The sequence below is a fragment of the Festucalex cinctus genome, chromosome 14, assembly GCF_051991245.1.
Source record: "Festucalex cinctus isolate MCC-2025b chromosome 14, RoL_Fcin_1.0, whole genome shotgun sequence".
Classification (NCBI taxonomy): domain Eukaryota; kingdom Metazoa; phylum Chordata; class Actinopteri; order Syngnathiformes; family Syngnathidae; genus Festucalex; species Festucalex cinctus.
Window position 1 is genome coordinate 27,764,020 of NC_135424.1, and position 16,630 is coordinate 27,780,649.

Genomic DNA, 16,630 nt, shown 5'->3' on the forward strand with positions numbered 1-16,630 from the left:
ACACATCGTAATTAATGCATCATAAACTAATTTGTGAGGTCGTTCTTGAGCCTAATCTGACTGAACTGAAAGATATTGATTACCTTTCATTCCTTATGGAGTACAAATGAAATAGGACGTTCATACACACAAATACATAACATGAATCATTTGTATTTCAGTTGTCTGTCAAGAATTATCATGGTATAAATGTGTAAAATGCGGTTACTTGTATGAATTGTCACAAAGGATAGTTCCAAGTTTCACCACTTGACGGTGCTGTTGCTCCATCTAGATGTTCCAGGAGTGCCCCCTGGAGGGGCGACGCCAGAGAGTCCCCCCTGGTTGATAAGAAAGGTCATAAACATTCCTTTGATCAGTCATTTGTATATTCTAATTCATTGAAGGCGTTTTCTCGGGCTCCGGGAAGTCGCGGCCCGAATAGACTCCTTCGGCAGACGCATAAATTCCTTTGTCACCTGGTCAGCGGCTTCAAAAGAGCTTTGTTGGTGGTTGTGTGACCACCTGCAGAGCTAACCAAGCTTAGATCCTGTCTGAGCTGTGGAATGTTTATGCGACTGCAGAGAGTTTGCTTTAGAAGAAGCAAGCTAAAAAAAAAATTAGAGGGTGGCCTGGGCCATAGGCCATAGTTGTTACAGATCCCCCCTTCGTCAAGAGGGATGAATCTTCAGGATGTCCAGGTTGACGGGTCCAGATGATGCATGGACAGTGTCCAGGCCGCGGTCCGACGGCCGGAGTCCCAGTCACGCTCTGCTGCAACACTCAAGACATACCACTGGTGCAACTTTTCCCTAACCTCAGCAGGGTTATGTGTATGCAGGGTATGTCTGTGTTTTTCAAGGTGTTGCGATGTGTATTCAGTTAACAGTGTGTGTCTGACTTGGTACTGTGTTAGCTAACTGAGGGACTCGGGTCCCAAAACAGGCACGGGCCTGGGAAAGACGCAAGACGCGAAATTCCAAACAAAAGGAAAGGGAGAAAACTTTTCCTAAGGCTATAAGGCTAGTATCATACTATGAGTCCTAGGGAAACAAACAGCAAATTGAAGAAAAGAGAGAAAACGAAGAAGGGGACTTTCACCTTCTAAACTAAAAAAAAAAAACGGGACTATACTCGGGCCATAACTCTCTTGTAAAGATGGGGAGGTTGTCTCAGGCACCTGCGTGTCGGTGCAAATCTCCACCCCTGGGGGTGCTCGTCAAAAAAGGTCTTAGGTCGGTTAGCGCGACACTATCGTTGCTAGGTTCTTAGCTATCGCATCTTCCTATAGAGTAATTAAACACCCAAAAAGTTGTGCACTATCCAAGGTTAACTGAAGGAAAAGGGAGAAAAAAGGGAGGAGGGGAGAAAAAGAAACGAAAGAGAAAAAAAGAAAAAAAAATCAGAGTATCCTCGGCAGTCACTCTAGAGACTAAGGGAAGGAAGGCAAAGGGGCTTAGATTAGCTAGACTCACTAAAGCTTTAAAAAGAATACTCTGACCTGCTTTTGAAGGCCTTAAGTACGGGGGAGCTTTTTATAGCTAGCGAAAGAACTGATTTCACGCAGCATACCATTCATAAGTATTATAACACCTTGAGTGTACATAATCTTTTGAATTCGAGTTGCAAATCATTTCATAGGTATCTAGTCTAGTTCTACATAATACTATCGGTGATACAGCTAGGACCGTATCCTTAAGTGTTGCACCAAGCGTCTTTAAATAAGTAGAAAAACACAGTATGCTAACTTCTCGCAATCATTCGTAAGCAAGTCTGGTTATTCTATCAAGGCAATTTCCGCTGCAAGTCCGGGTTCGTTTCTGGCCGACTCACCACGGCGGTCATGCACAATATCAGGGTCATCATCATATCATACCATCCTCTAGTAACCAACAAAGACAAGCGAATTAGCGTCGCTCGGTGGGTGTCACTTAAGGATTCGGTAGGTACAGAGGGGTGTTGACCCCCCTTTTGCACGTCTAATACTTTTAAACATCGAAGTCAGCTGGGTCGGTCGACGGAGTTTGGCGCGTCAGTCGAGGGTGCCGGTTGGATCGCTGACTCGGAGTCAGCTTGTGACCCCCCTTTGTCAGTTTCGCGCATATGCTGGTCCTGAGATTCGCTCGATCGCGTTCCCAGACGTTCAAAACCGCAGTGACTTTTGATCTGGTTTCGGTGGACCCACCTCAGTTGGTCCCCCTGACGTCCTTTATTCATCCTAATTTGATAGGCGACGGGTGACAGTTTGTCGACGATTTCGTATGGTCCTGCCCACCGGGGAAGAAATTTCCGGGCGATGCCCCTCTGGGCACGCGGAGTAGTAGCATTTGGTTGCGCGAACAAGTAGTACCATACTCGATCACCTATTTCGAACTCGGTTTGTGAGGCTTTCCTGTTGTAGTAGGCTTTCTGACCTTCTGCACTTTCCTTAAGCCGTTGTTGAGCAAATGCAAACGTGGCCCGGAGGTGGGCTTGCAAGTCCTCCACGTACTGGGAGGCCGTGTATGCCGTGGCTAGGTTTGTTTCTCCTGGCTGGTACATCAGGTGCAGGGGGAGCGTCATTTGCCGTCCGGTCATCATTTCAAAGGGGGACACCCCTGTGGATTCGTGAGGGGTGGCTCGAATCGCCATGAGGATCAGTGGGAGTCGGGTGTCCCAGTCCCGATGGTTGGAAACCACAAACTTTTTCAGCAAATTTACCACGGTGCGATTAGTCCGCTCCACCTGTCCTGATGACTGCGGGTGATGGCTAATGTGCAACTGGGCCTAGATTCCGAGCATTTGCCAAAGTTGTTGCATTACCTCGGCTGTGAAGTGGGATCCCCTGTCTGAGGTCTGAGTTAACCCGTGAGGGCAACCCAAAACGAGAGAACACGTGGTTCATCAGCAGGCATGCAGTGGTGTGTGCGGTGTCGTTTGGAGCAGGCAGGCATTTTACCCACTTGGTGAACGCGCAAACTACTGTAAGAAAGTATTTGTTCCCTCTCAGAGATCTGACCAGTGGTCCCACCCAATCAATTTGGAGATCAGACCATGGGAAGGTGACTCCTTTCTGTTGGAGTGGTGCTCGGTGACTCGGGTTTGCTGGCTGAAACTGGCAGCAAACCAGGCATCCTTTGATGTAGGTTGCTACGTCATTATGCATGCGCGGCCAGTATGCCACCTGTTGTAGTGCAATGACAGTGGCCGTGAATCCGCGGTGGCCTGCATAAGGCGCGTCGTGGGCGTATGTTAGCAAGACCCCCCTTTGGCTCCGTGGAACCACCAACCGCAGGGCAGGTGGAGACCCGGAGTCATAAACCAGAAGGCCCTTAACGAGACGCAGTCTTTGCAACACGGAGAGCATGTCTTTGAAGTCGCTGTCGTCAATCACCGCGTCAGGCGACACGGGGTTGGCGACAGGATCAGAAAGGTGCTGAATTATTTTGAACATCGCGGGGTCACCGGCTTGTTGGGCGACCACGTCGGAGGTTCGGACGGGCGGTACGCACGCCACGGGCCCCGTAGGGGTTCGTGTGGGGGCGTCGCGAGGCTCAGCGCCGGCCGCAGCGCAGCGGCGCGTGAGAACGTGGACCTCCAGGGTCGGCTGGGTGGCTTTGCCAAGCTGTATCAAATGTCCAAGGAGTTCCGTTGAGGGCCCCTTGTTTGGCTAACGTGTCCGTTAGGTCTTTAAAATGTTTGTCAGGTCCTGGGACTTTTGAGTGTCCCCGGACCTTCTTCCAATAGACATGCATGTCATTGGAGGAAACCAAATGGTCGCATGTCACAATGAGGTCGCGGTGTTTAACGGGTTTCTTCGCTGACGTAAGGAAACCATTTCAACGCCACGCCGGTAGATGACAGGTGAAGGCGAGGCGGGCATAGTTTGAGTCAGTGCAGATAACCAGCACCGTGACACCGTGTTCAACTGCCAATTTGAGTGTAATCAGGATGCCAGCGATTTCCGCATATTGAGAAGAGTGGGGGCCCAATTGGAGTTGCAGTGGTTTGCACGGTGTGTCGTCGACCCGAGCGATGCCCACCCCAGCCTGCAGCTGGGTTTGGTGGTGGTAAGAGCAGCCATCCACGTAAGCTGTAGGCATGTCTTTGCAGACATGTTCCTCAAAATAGCGGTGACGCGTGAATTCCGGCATCGGTGCCACGGCGACGTCTGTCGGCGGGGTCGGGGAAATTGACACACATTTCTGGAAAATCGCTAGATCGGTACCCAGTGGTAACTTTGCGTTTTTCGTGTACCGGACTCGAACATCGTAACTTTGTAACGCCATAAGCCAGCCGGCAATGCGCGCGTTGGTTACGACGCCGTCTCGAATACGTTGGTTATTAAGAAAAGTAACCGGATGATGGTTAGTATCAATCGTTACTTTTTGGCATCCGATGTAGTTCGAGAAATGTTTGATTGCCCATACTGTGGAAAGCAGGGCTTTTTTCGCAGTCTGAGTATTTCAACTCGGGGCCGTTCAACGTTTTACTGGTGTACGCCACAACGCGTTTATCCTGGTCGTACATTTGGTATAGACCCACACTCAAACAATGGTCGGAGAATCCTGCTTCCAAGAAAAATTCCTTGTTGCTATCGGGGTACGCGAGACAGGGGGCGGAGCCCAGCTTTTGTTTTAGCGTGTTTATCGCGGTGTTTTGTTCGTCACCCCAATCAAAGGGTGTGTCTTTCTTCAGCAGGTTAGTAAGAGGGCGTGCTATGTCAGCAAAGTGTTCAATGAACTGGCGCGAATAGTTGCACACGCCAAGGAAGCTGCGCAGTTTTGACACATCGGTGGGGGTTTTGATGTCAAAAAGGCCTTGAATACGGCTGGATTGTGGTTCAATCCCGTTCGGCCCGACCAAAATCCCCACCTAGTTGACCTTTGTGCGGCACCACTGACCTTTCAGGAGGGACAGTTTGGCGCCTGCAGAAGACAGCTGTCCAAGAACGTGGTCGATTTCCATCAAGTGGTCATCCAAAGAGGAGCTCCTCATCATAATGTCATCGACATAAATGAGGTTGCCCCTGGCGGCGGCGTCAGGGCACGCCTTGTTGAGGAAGATGTTAAATTCAGCTGGCGAGTTGGCGTAGCCGAATGGACACCGGTTGAAAGTGTACTGTTTGTTGCCAAAGGTGAATGCCAACTTGTATTGATCCCTGGGATCCACTGGAATCATCCAGAACCCCGAAGCCACATCAATGGTGGTGAAGAATTTGGCATCTCGAACCTTGGGAAGTTCCTGTTCAAGTTGTGTCATGGGCCATCGCAAAAGAGGAACCTGTTGGTTCAGTTTGCGATAGTCAATGGTTGGTCTCCATGTGCCGTTTGGCTTCAAGACTGGCCACAATGGAGCCGAATAGGTGCTGATACAGGGGCGAATGATGCCCTTTTCCAGCATGGCGTCGATAGTAGGGGTGGGAATCTCTGGCATAAAGCCGATTCGATGCGTATCTAGATACATGGGTTACGATTCGATACGAAAAACGATATATGTAAAGGCAGAACGGTTCGATACGATTCGGTTCAGTTTGGAAGCGATACGATTCGATTCGATATCCGGTTCGATATTTCAAATAATGCATACAGTATAGTTAAATTTGTTAACGTAGACAAATATTAAGAACCCAATCCTATGGAATAACATTCTCACAGTGTTTTCAAATATGTAAAAGACCAGTTATCACTGAGCAATGTTTCTTTGTGGTACTGAAGGAAATAACAAAATGTCAAATGTATTTATTTTTAGACAGAGGCAAAAAAAAATATGTTCTGAGTTACATCACTGTTGGAATGGATCAAAAACCAAAATAGATTCAGAATAAACAATGGAAACAAAGTCTATCATTTCAACCTGAGCGTAGCCTAGTGTTTTGAACACAATAGGTATTAGTTACTGTAGGTAACAGAAGTGCAACATTTCAGCCTGACTATAATGTATTTTTTTTCAACAATAGGTATTAGAGGTAGGTAATAAATGTGCAACATTGCAGCCTGAGTAAATTTGAGTGCTTAGAACACAACAGGTAGGTAAAGTGCAACATTTCAAGGTAAACAGTCTACAAAGTGAAAATTGTATGTGTAAGCCTAACAAAGCAGAAGAAGCCCTTACAAAACTACAATCAAACTGTTATCCTTTTAATGAACATGTGCCTTGTTTATTTTATTCATTGTCAATGTTCACCTCTTTCTTATTAGGCAGATTTTTTTTAAGGAAGATTAACTGATCCACATGTTCAGGCTTGAGTACACTGCGTTTGCTGGAAACAACATCTCCCGCAGTGCTGAACACCCTTTCAGATGCCACACTGGTGGCTGGAATACAGAGATACCTTTTAGCAAGAGATGACAGCATTGGCAGGTCTTGCTGCTCTTGCCACCATTGTAGAGGGTTATTTTTCAGGGGCAAAGACTCACGATCTCGGTACCTCCTCACTTCCTCACTGGCCTTATCAATTACAGCTCTCACTGGTGTCTTCACTTTGAAGTCTTCTCCTAACAGCTGGTCCAAAGCTGACTTTTTCTTTTTTTTTGGAAGGAGGGCCATAATCTGCAAGGGATAAAAATCATCATATTTTTTTCCTCAACATAATGGTGCAGTCCCCCCACCCCCTCCCCTTCAACTGCTCCTTGATTGCAAGTTATAACACACCACCTGTTGGTGGTACATCATTGCTCTGGGGTCCATCAGTGGTGATGTCAGGGACTTCATGGGCAGGGTCAGTCTGGCATGGATCTGTCTGCACTGTAACCTTCTCCGCTGGCTGTGCTGTTGCCTAGAAATAAGAGAAATAAAATCAGATATAATAATAGAAATAATTCTGCAGTCAGTGATGGCTAAGTAAACAAGCCTATACCAGTAGGATAAGTCAGAATACATTTTAACAGCCATAAAATATAGCAGACTGACAAAATTATGGCATGTGTTATAATATCATACTGTATGTGTTTGAATTTGAGTATGCTGACTTGAAGGACTTACCTTTTCATGCAAGGATGTAGCTTCTTCTGAGATGCTTGTGAATATTCTTTCAGCATCACTGTCTTTCAGGAAGGGCAGAGATTTAAATCGGGGGTCCAGAGCTGCTGCAGTGTGAAAGAGATGATCGAGGCCACTGTAGCGTTTCTCCATGTCATTCATAAATGCCTGCTTCATCTCTCTTAATACCACTGTGTCGTTGTCTGTTGTTTCAAATGTTTTTTTTAGCTTTGCTTTGACTGGTGAAATCACAGAAAGTGTGGGCTGCTTGTCTTCAGACATGGTTGTGGTGACCAATTTGACCGGTGCCATCAGCTTGACAATGTCTTCAGCATCACAAAAATCTTCAGCCTTTAAAGTGTTGACATCACCGTTTCTAATATCCCTGGACAATAGTGCAGCAGAAATGGCGGGCTGTTGCTCTAAAAAGCGGTTCCAGCATATCATAAGAGCTGTTCCACCGGGTTGAGACATCCTGGATGAGTTTGTGGTGCGGCAAGGCCAGCTGTTTTTGTTTTTCCTGGAGAATATTCGCTGCCCTAACACTGTGGTGAAAAAAACTTACCACTCGCCTCACTCTCCCAAGCAACCTTGCAACTGTGTTGACTTTGAAGGCTTTTTGTGATGCAAGGTTGATGGTGTGTGCAAAGCACATGAGGTGAGGGCTCATCTCTGCTTCCTCCCCAGCTAATACCATATTGCTGGCATTGTCGGTAATTAGGGCTGGATGCTTATCAACAAGGTTCCAATCAGTGCATGCCTGTTTCAGAAGAGCACCTATATTTTTCCCAGTGTGAGATCCTTTGAACACCCTAGTTTGTAATACATGACACTTTAATTGCCAATCTGAGTTGATGTGGTGGGCTGTAATCATTATATATGACTCCGTTGCACATGACGTCCACGCATCGGTTGTTAATGCCACTCGCTCTGCTCTCGCCAGTTCTTCTTCCACTTGGCTCTTCACTTGCGCATACAAAGCTGGTATACATGTGTTGCTGAAATGCTTTTGGGTTGGTAATGTATATCTCGGCTCTAGGATATGCAGCAAATCCTGAAATCCATCACACTCAACTACACTGTAAGGACATAATCCCTTAGCAATGAAACGGGTTATTGCATTCGTGATTTCCTTAGCTCGTGTCGAATTGTAGCCGAGTTTCCCGAAATACCGCTGGATACTACCCGTTACTTGCGGTGCATCGTTAGAATGCTGCTGTTTGTTCCTTGATTTTAGCTCACCATACTCGTCACGGTGCTTCCTTGTCGCATGGTTGTCCATATTAGTTGTTGATCCAGTGTACTTCAGCGCTGCTCGGCACAATTTGCAAATGGCATAGCTTTTATCAAGTTTTCCGCCTCTTTTGTAAAATCCAAAAATGCTCCATACATTAGATGTTTGTTTCCCCGATGCGTTGAAAATCGTTCTCTCTGAATCCGTCCATATTGCTTAATGTTGGTTTTCAAACACGTTGCTAACTTGTTACAGAGCTATTACTGCGCACGCGCGAGTCGCCTTCTTCTTCGTTGTCGCTGTCTCCTTCTTCGTTGTCGCCGTTGATTCTGTCGGGGGGAGTCTCCTTCTCCGTGTCTTCTTCCTCAACCCCCACCTTCACCTCCACCGCTACTCTGCATGGCAACCGATTTCTAGCTTCGCGATAGCCGGTTCAGAGCATGACAATCGGTGCATCTACTAGTTCCTGGCGGATTTTGGATCGATACAGTAGTGTGCTGTCGATACGGTCATGTTGTTCGCATTTACGAACCGATATCCGGTTGAATCGGTTTTTTGTCCCACCCCTAGTCGATAGTCTTCTGTACTGGTTCATAAGAAGCTATCGGAATCTTGTACTGGCGCACAAAAGTTGGAGGGGCGCCGGGCTGAGTTGGGATGCGGACTACATGTAGTGCCGTCAACCCGCAATCCAAGGAGTCCTTGGCAAAAGAGGGTGTGTATTTCATTAACACGGTGCACAAACGTTCGCGGCCCTGTTCGGACCGGAGCGCGTCAGCGCGGTGCAGGACTGCCTGGAGGTGCGCCTCGAACTCTGGGTACGGTTGAAGGTCCCCATTTGGAGTCGTGGTTGGTTAGGTGTCTGTGGGTTTCCAGAGGGAATGCTAGAGGCCGTTGGAGGCAACGCGCTCAAGGCATAAATCAACAGTTGTTGGTCTGTCCCCAGGTCCACCCGGACGATGTCTTCATCGTTGATGGTACCGGCAGGGTTGACCGTAACAAGCTGAGATGGCCTGGTGAGTCTTCGGCCACCGGTGTCTTCAGTCAAGAACAAGTCAGATGGGATGTGTCCCACCACAGGCACCGTTAGAGTAAAGTCGTGGAAGTCGGAACGGATGAGCAAGCCCAGACGGGTCGCTTTTGGTATGCGAACGTCGTACGAAAGGGGGTTGTGAACCAAGATCAGAGTGGTGAGGGAGGCGTCCACGATCGGCGTGGCCTCCAAGAGTTAACGACAGGTTCATGAATTCCGATGAAGGTTGAAAGAAAGCGGAGCGAGCATTCAAGACCTGGTTCGCTCGCGCCACCAAGCGAACCGGAATGTTGATCGTGGTCGCCGGAGCGATCACTCCATCCTCGTTTAAGATTTCGCAAGCATCTGGGATGGTCTGCCCGGACTTAATGTTTGGAAGACTGGGAACACAAGCTAGAGGTTCCGAATTGGTGAGGGACCACAGCACATTGTTGATGGTGTCCACATGGACGGCAAGACGAACAAGCAAATCTGCACCCACGAAAAGGGTGTGAGGCGCGTCCGGGACAACCAAAAAGTAGTGGGTCAGTGAGCGTTGCTTCCACTGAAGGTTTAAGGCGCACACGCCCATTGCGGTTATTGTGAGAGGAGGTTCCGTGTTCAACGGAAACCGGCAAGACTTGGAGACGAAAAGAATGTTCGGGTCGAGATCTCGCAAGTTGTCAACGAATGCTGCAGAAATGGCCGATTTGTCAGCCCACAAGGCGAGGACAGCGTCAAGAACAGGTGCACCTTGTACGTGGAAACCTCCGATGATGCGCGGGGCGTACTCTGCATCAGGGGGTGGGGGTTCAAGGTCACAAAGGAAGGTGTCATGGCTTCTCAGCCGGTCCTTTGTCGGGGACCCGAGGAGTCCGGCCTTTGGACTGAATCGTGTCCCAGCTCCCTGTGGGGGCGTCTGCTTCCCCGTGGGGTGGCTGCGCCCGAGTCACAGTGCAGAGCTGAGCCTGGTCAGGGCCCGAAGGAAATGTCGGCAGGGCCTGCCGCACCTGGGCCCAAATCTGGAGTCTCTGGTAGTCTATGATGGGTTGGAAGCGAAACAACAGGTCTTGGCCAATAAGAAGGGGGACGGACTCAATGGGTCCCACATAGACTGGATGGATGAATTCCATGGGGCCAATGGACCAGTGTACCATCGCGACAGACTCCAGTTTTGTGTTAGTAGGTGAGAAGGCGCTAACGGTAAGTGGGTACCGCCGTAGGCGGAGCGGTCGACTGTTAGCTTGTGACGCGGCGTTGGACATCACCGTGATGTCTGCGGCGGGATCTACAAGGGCTTCGTAGGTTAGAGCTCGCTCCAGGGTGACGCTTAGATAGAATTTACGAGCCATCCCCCTGGTGTTGAGATCACCTAAAAGCTGTTGGAACGGTCTCACGTCATCTTTAGATCGCGATACATGCGGGTCTGCTGTATTTGGATCAACCTGCAGTACCAATATCGTTGAGTCAGAAGGCGGTTTAGGAGGTGTCTGAGTGTCGGCTACTGGAGGCTCCGCTGGTGACCTCTGCTGGTGGGTCACTTCAGTGGGCATCCGGCCGTCGGTTAGTCATAAAGACTTGTCTTTTGACGAGTCTTTTGACAATTTCAGGAGTGCCTTCAAAATGCCGTCGGCAACTGCATTGTGGTCGGTCTCGGAGTCGACTTGGCGGTTCCGGGACTCGTGGCAGGACTCGGTTGCTGGTGCGCGTTCGACTTTATCACGTTTTGGATTATAGCGCGAATCGGGCTTACCTTTAGCAAATTTGGAGCGCCGGCGGTCGTCAGCTTGCTTTTCTCCGTCCGATTTCTCGTCACGCGAGTAGTCTGTTTTGGAGTGCGGCTTTCGGTTTCGCGGGCCACGGGACTGGTTTAACTTTTTGGATTTAGCCTGGTCTTCCCTTGGAGCATAGGAGCAACCTCCCTCCAGCTCCGAAGGAGGACCCACGTCCACTTTATAAATTCCTGCGTCGCCTACCTTGGGAGCGGACAATTTTAGCTTTGCATAGCCCCTAGCTGCTAAGTCGCGTAGCTGCGGACTATTCAGTGTCTCGGGACACAACGCCAGTCCCAAGTAGTGGTTAAGATTTTTTCAGAGGTTCCGGACAACGTTTTAAAACCAGAATCCTCCTCCATGTTGGGTTCGTTACGAGTCCCAAAATAGGTATCGCGAAGATGACTATAGAAAGCCTGAGGAGACTCCTGCTTTCCCTGTTTGACGAACATGGCGGCTTCCATGCCCGACAACCCTGGAGAGCCGTCAAACTCGCGTGAGATGGTTTGGTGCAGTGCCAAGGGATCAGACAACACATCAGCGGGCTGCCGTTCCAGCAGTCTGTTGACTGCTCGGCTGGACATCATTTTAATCAAGTACAACTTATCTTCCACGGTTGCCGTTGGGAACCTGAGATGAAAGTTGATGTCTTTCAAGTACTCTGTTGTGTTGTGGGACCCCCCTGGTTTCGGTTCAAATTTGGCTATGTTTCGAGCCAGCTTATCCAAATCTTTCCAGGCCACGCCCATCCGTCTCTCCAACGGGGGAGTCGACATGGGTCCACGTTGGAAACTGTCAGCACCTGATGGCCCGAAATCGTGTGGGGACGCGGCCATTGGCGGTGCCAGGCCAAAAGTGGCGGGGGTCACTGGCGGCGACCTCCAGGCGGCTCCGGACTCAGGTGGCAGTTTCAGCTGCAGTGCTGTGGCTCTGGGATCAGGAGGTCTGTGTGGGGGTGGAGCTCCCGGCAGGGAGGCTCCTCGGGAGACCTCATTTAACTGCTGCACGCGTTGCAACTCATGTTTAATATGAGCTAACTCTGTCTCATATTCCTGCTGGCATTGTCGGAGGCGGGTAACCTCGGCTTCATCCATCCATCCATCCATCCATCTTCTTCCGCTTATCCGGGGTCGGGTCGCGGGGGCAGCAGCTTCAGGAGGGAAACCCAGACTTCCCTCTCCCCAGCCACTTCAACCAGCTCCTCCGGCGGGATCCCAAAGCGTTCCCAGGCCAGCCGAGAGACATAGTCTCTCCAGCGTGTCCTGGGTCGTCCCCGGGGCCTCCCGCCAGTGGGACATGCCCGAAACACCTCCCCAGGGATGCGTCCAGGAGGCATCCGAACCAGATGCCCGAGCCACCTCAGCTGGCTCCTCTCAACGCGGAGGAGCAGCGGCTCGACTCTGAGTCCCTCCCGGATGACCGAGCTTCTCACCCTATCTCTAAGGGAGAGCCCGGACACCCTGCGGAGGAAACTCATTTCGGCCGCTTGTATCCGGGATCTCGTTCTTTCGGTCACGACCCACAGCTCGTGACCATAGGTGAGGGTCGGAACGTAGATCGACCGGTAAATCGAGAGCTTTGCCTTTTGGCTCAGCTCTTTCTTCACCACGACGGACTGATACAGCGTCCGCATCACTGCAGGCGCTGCACCGATCCGCCTGTCGATCTCCCGCTCCATCCTACCCTCACTCGTGAACAAGACCCCAAGATACTTGAACTCCTCCACTTGGGACAGGATCTCGTCCCCGACCTGAAGACGACACTCCACCCTTTTCCGACTGAGGACCATGGTCTCGGATTTGGAGGTGCTGATCCTCATCCCAGCCGCTTCACACTCAGCTGCGAACCGCTCCAGTGAGAGCTGGAGGCCCCGGCCTGATGAAGCCAACAGCACCACATCATCTGCAAAGAGCAGAGATGCAATGCTGAGGCCACCAAACCGGAACCCCTCCACGCCTCGGCTGCGCCTAGAAAGTCTGTCCATAAAAGTTATGAACAGAATCGGTGACAAAGGGCAACCTTGGCGGAGTCCAACCCTCACAGGAAACGAATCCGACTTACTGCCGGCAATGCGGACCAAACTCTGGCAATGGTCGTACAGGGACCGAACAGCCCGTATCAAGGGGCCCGGCACCCCGTACTCCCGAAGCACCCCCCACAGAACTCCCCGAGGGACACGGTCGAACGCCTTCTCCAAATCCACAAAACACATGTGGACTGGTTGAGCGAACTCCCACGCACCCTCGAGGATCCTGCGGAGGGTGTAGAGCTGGTCCACTGTTCCACGGCCAGGACGAAAACCACACTGCTCCTCCTGAATCCAAGATTTGACCTCCCGACGGACCCTCCTCTCCAGCACCCCTGAATAGACCTTACCAGGGAGGCTGAGGAGTGTGATCCCTCTGTAGTTGGAACACACCCTCCGGTCCCCCTTCTTAAAAAGGGGGACCACCACCCCGGTTTGCCAATCCAGAGGCACTGTCCCCGATGTCCATGCGATGTTGCAGAGGCGTGTCAACCACGACAGCCCCACAACATCTTTAGGAACTCCGGGCGGATCTCATCCACCCCCGGGGCCCTGCCACCGAGGAGCTTTCCAACCACCTCAGTGACTTCGACCCCAGAGATAGGAGAGCCCACCCCAGAGTCCCCAGACTCTGCTTCCTCAAAGGAAGACGTGTTGGTGGAATTGAGGAGGTCTTCGAAGTATTCCCCCCACCGCTTCACGACGTCCCGAGTCGAGGTCAGCAGCACCCCATCGGCACTATACACAGTGTTAATGGTGCACTGCTTTCCTCTCCTGAGACGCCGGATGGTGGACCAGAATTTCCTCGAAGCCGTCCGGAAGTCGTTTTCCATGGCCTCACCGAACTCCTCCCATGTCCGAGTTTTTGCCTCAGCAACCGCCGAAGCCGCGTTCCGCTTGGCCATCCGGTACCTGTCAGCTGCCTCCGTAGTCCGACAGGCCAAAAAGGCCCGATAGGACTCCTTCTTCAGCTTGACGGCATCCCTTACCGCTGGTGTCCACCAGCGGGTTCGAGGATTGCCGCCACGACAGGCACCGACCACCTTACGGCCACAGCTCCGATCGGCCGCCTCAAAAATGGAGGCGCGGAACATGGCCCATTCGGACTCAATGTCCCCCGCCTCCCCCGAGACAAGGGAGAAGCTCTGCCGGAGGTGGGCATTGAAACTCTTTCTGACAGGGGATTCCGCCAGACGTTCCCAGCAAACCCTCACAATACATTTGGGTCTGCCAGGTCGGACCGGCATCTTCCCCCACCATCGGAGCCAACACACCACCAGGTGGTGATCAGTTGACAGCTCCGCCCCTCTCTTCACCCGAGTGTCCAAAACATGCGGCCGCAAATCCGATGACACGACTACAAAGTCGATCATCGAACTGCGGCCTAGGGTGTCCTGGTGCCAAGTGCACATATGGACACCCTTATGCCTGAACATGGTGTTCGTTATGGACAAACCGTGACGAGCACAGAAGTCCAATAACAGAACACCGCTCGGGTTCCGATCAGGGGGGCCGTTCCTCCCAATCACGCCCCTCCAGGTGTGGAGTAAAGGGTGGGTACTCTGAGCTGCTGTTTGGTGCATATGCACAAACAACAGTCAGGACCCGTCCCCCCACCCGAAGGCGGAGGGAGGCTACCCTCTCGTCCACCGGGGTAAACCCCAACGTACAGGCGCCGAGCCGGGGGGCAATAAGTATACCCACACCTGCTCTGCGCCTCACACCGTGGGCAACTCCAGAGTGGAAGAGAGTCCAACCCCTCTCAAGAGGACTGGTACCAGAGCCCAAGCTGTGTGTGGAGGCGAGTCCGACTATGTCTAGTCGGAACTTCTCGGCCTCACACACCAGCTCGGGCTCCTTCCCTGCCAGAGAGGTGACATTCCATGTCCCAAGAGCCAGCTTCTGTAGCCGGGGGTCGGTCCGCCAAGGTCTCCTCCCTTGGCTGCCACCCAGCCTGCACTGCACCCGACCCCTTTGGCCCCTCCCACCGGTGGTGAGCCCGTGGGAAGGGGGACCCACGTTGCCTCTTCGGGCTGTGCCCGGCCGGGCCCCATGGGTACAGGCCCGGCCACCAGGCGCTCGCCAGCGAGCCCCGCCTCCAGGCCTGGCTCCAGAGGGGGGCCCCGGTGACCCACGTCCGGGCGAGGGAAACGTGTATCCAAAGTTTGTTTTCTTCATAAGGAGTCTTCTGAGCCGTGCTTAGTCTGGCCCCTCACCTAGGACCTGTTTGCCATGGGTGACCCTGCCAGGGGCATAAAGCCCCAGACAACATAGCTCCTAGGATCATTGGGACACGCAAACCCCTCCACCACGTTAAGGTGCTCGGCTTCAGTCAATGCTAATTTGGTTTGCAGGTCATATGAGCGGTCCACTTCGGCATTGCGTTCCTCCCTAAAGGTTTGTACCTGAACTTGGAGGCGCTTCACTTCGTCGGTTGACTGAGCTAGCGACGAACTAACCCGAAAGTAATTCGCTTCTGCTAACCGAAGTTGGTCTTTTGACGGTTGTTCAGTCAAGTCAGTCACCTCTGCTTTTAGTTTGTGAATTTCAGTTGCCGCGGTTCTCAGCAGTTTTTCTTGCTCTCGATTTGTCTCTTCGGCGGATGCGAGAGCTTGGGTTAACTCACCAATCTTTTGAGGGGAGTCAGTGGAAGCAGACTCATCTGCGTGACTGTCCAAATTTCCGGCTAGCACCGCATCTGCGCGGGCTTCTGCCTCATCCAGCTGCGCTTTAACGTCAACCACCTGGGTCTCCATGACCTTCACTCGGTCGTGGGCGGCTTCAAGCTGTGCCGTGGCGTCACGGCTCTGCTGTCGTGCCATGTCAAGTTGGTGTTTCACTTGACAATCCTCGTCATCGCTCAGCTTCAACTGCGCGGCAAGGTTCAAAGTCAGACATCCGAGCATTCGAATGAGTGATCTGTCCTTTGGGGCTTTTGTCTTAGTGTCGCTCATGAGCTGCGCAAGGTTATCATTTAGCATATTGACATCCGCATCCCTAATAGACTCAGCGTATCCAGGTAAGAAGTCCTTGGTCAGCTTTTGCACCAGTTGAGCCAAGGTGTCTAAGCTCTCACAGGGGCTGGGAGTCTCTCGGAGTGCTGTCATATTGTCATAAGCTTTTTAGACTATCACACTTATACTAGCGTTTAATAGTTAATTAGCGTACGCAGTTAGCTAACTACCGCTATCAAGTATTATCGTCAACAATACACACTGGGTTCAAATTATCAAAAGGGAAATTGCCACAAAAGCAAAAGATTTGTAGTGGGCTATGCAACCCACAGCTTACACTATAGTTGTGAAAAATCAATTCCAGTTATCAAAACAAACAAAAACAAACAGCAACAAAAATAAAATAATAAGTAAAGAAAAATAAGAAAAACTAGAGCTGCGAGCAGCTATAAAGGGCCCTCGCAGCCCGGGCCACGTTGGAGTCCTTGCACGTTGGGGTACTTGCACGTTAGGGTACTGGCACGTTGGGGTACTGGCATATTGGAAGCAAAATTTCTTTGAAAATGGCATAATAAACGTTTACATGTAGAATATTTTTTTTGCCAGTGTGTATCAAGCTCAACGGGTTTTGGGGATTGTTAAGACCTGCAAAAATCAGCGTCCTTTTTTATTTTTAGGCAATGAGTTGCCCTG

The 16,630-nt window shown here is 51.1% G+C and overlaps 1 protein-coding gene and 1 long non-coding RNA gene across 10 annotated transcripts in view; one reads left to right on the forward strand and one right to left on the reverse strand.

Annotated features, from left to right (window-relative positions):
• zswim8 (zinc finger, SWIM-type containing 8) overlaps positions 1-16,630 on the forward strand; it is a 1,066,004-nt gene that overhangs the window by 554,836 nt on the left and 494,538 nt on the right. The window lies entirely within an intron of this gene.
• LOC144001734 (uncharacterized) lies at positions 5,893-7,365 on the reverse strand. The gene is made up of 3 exons (XR_013278574.1): positions 6,943-7,365; positions 6,616-6,736; positions 5,893-6,510 (listed from the first exon to the last, which is right to left on the reverse strand). It is a non-coding gene; the product is annotated as an uncharacterized LOC144001734 (long non-coding RNA).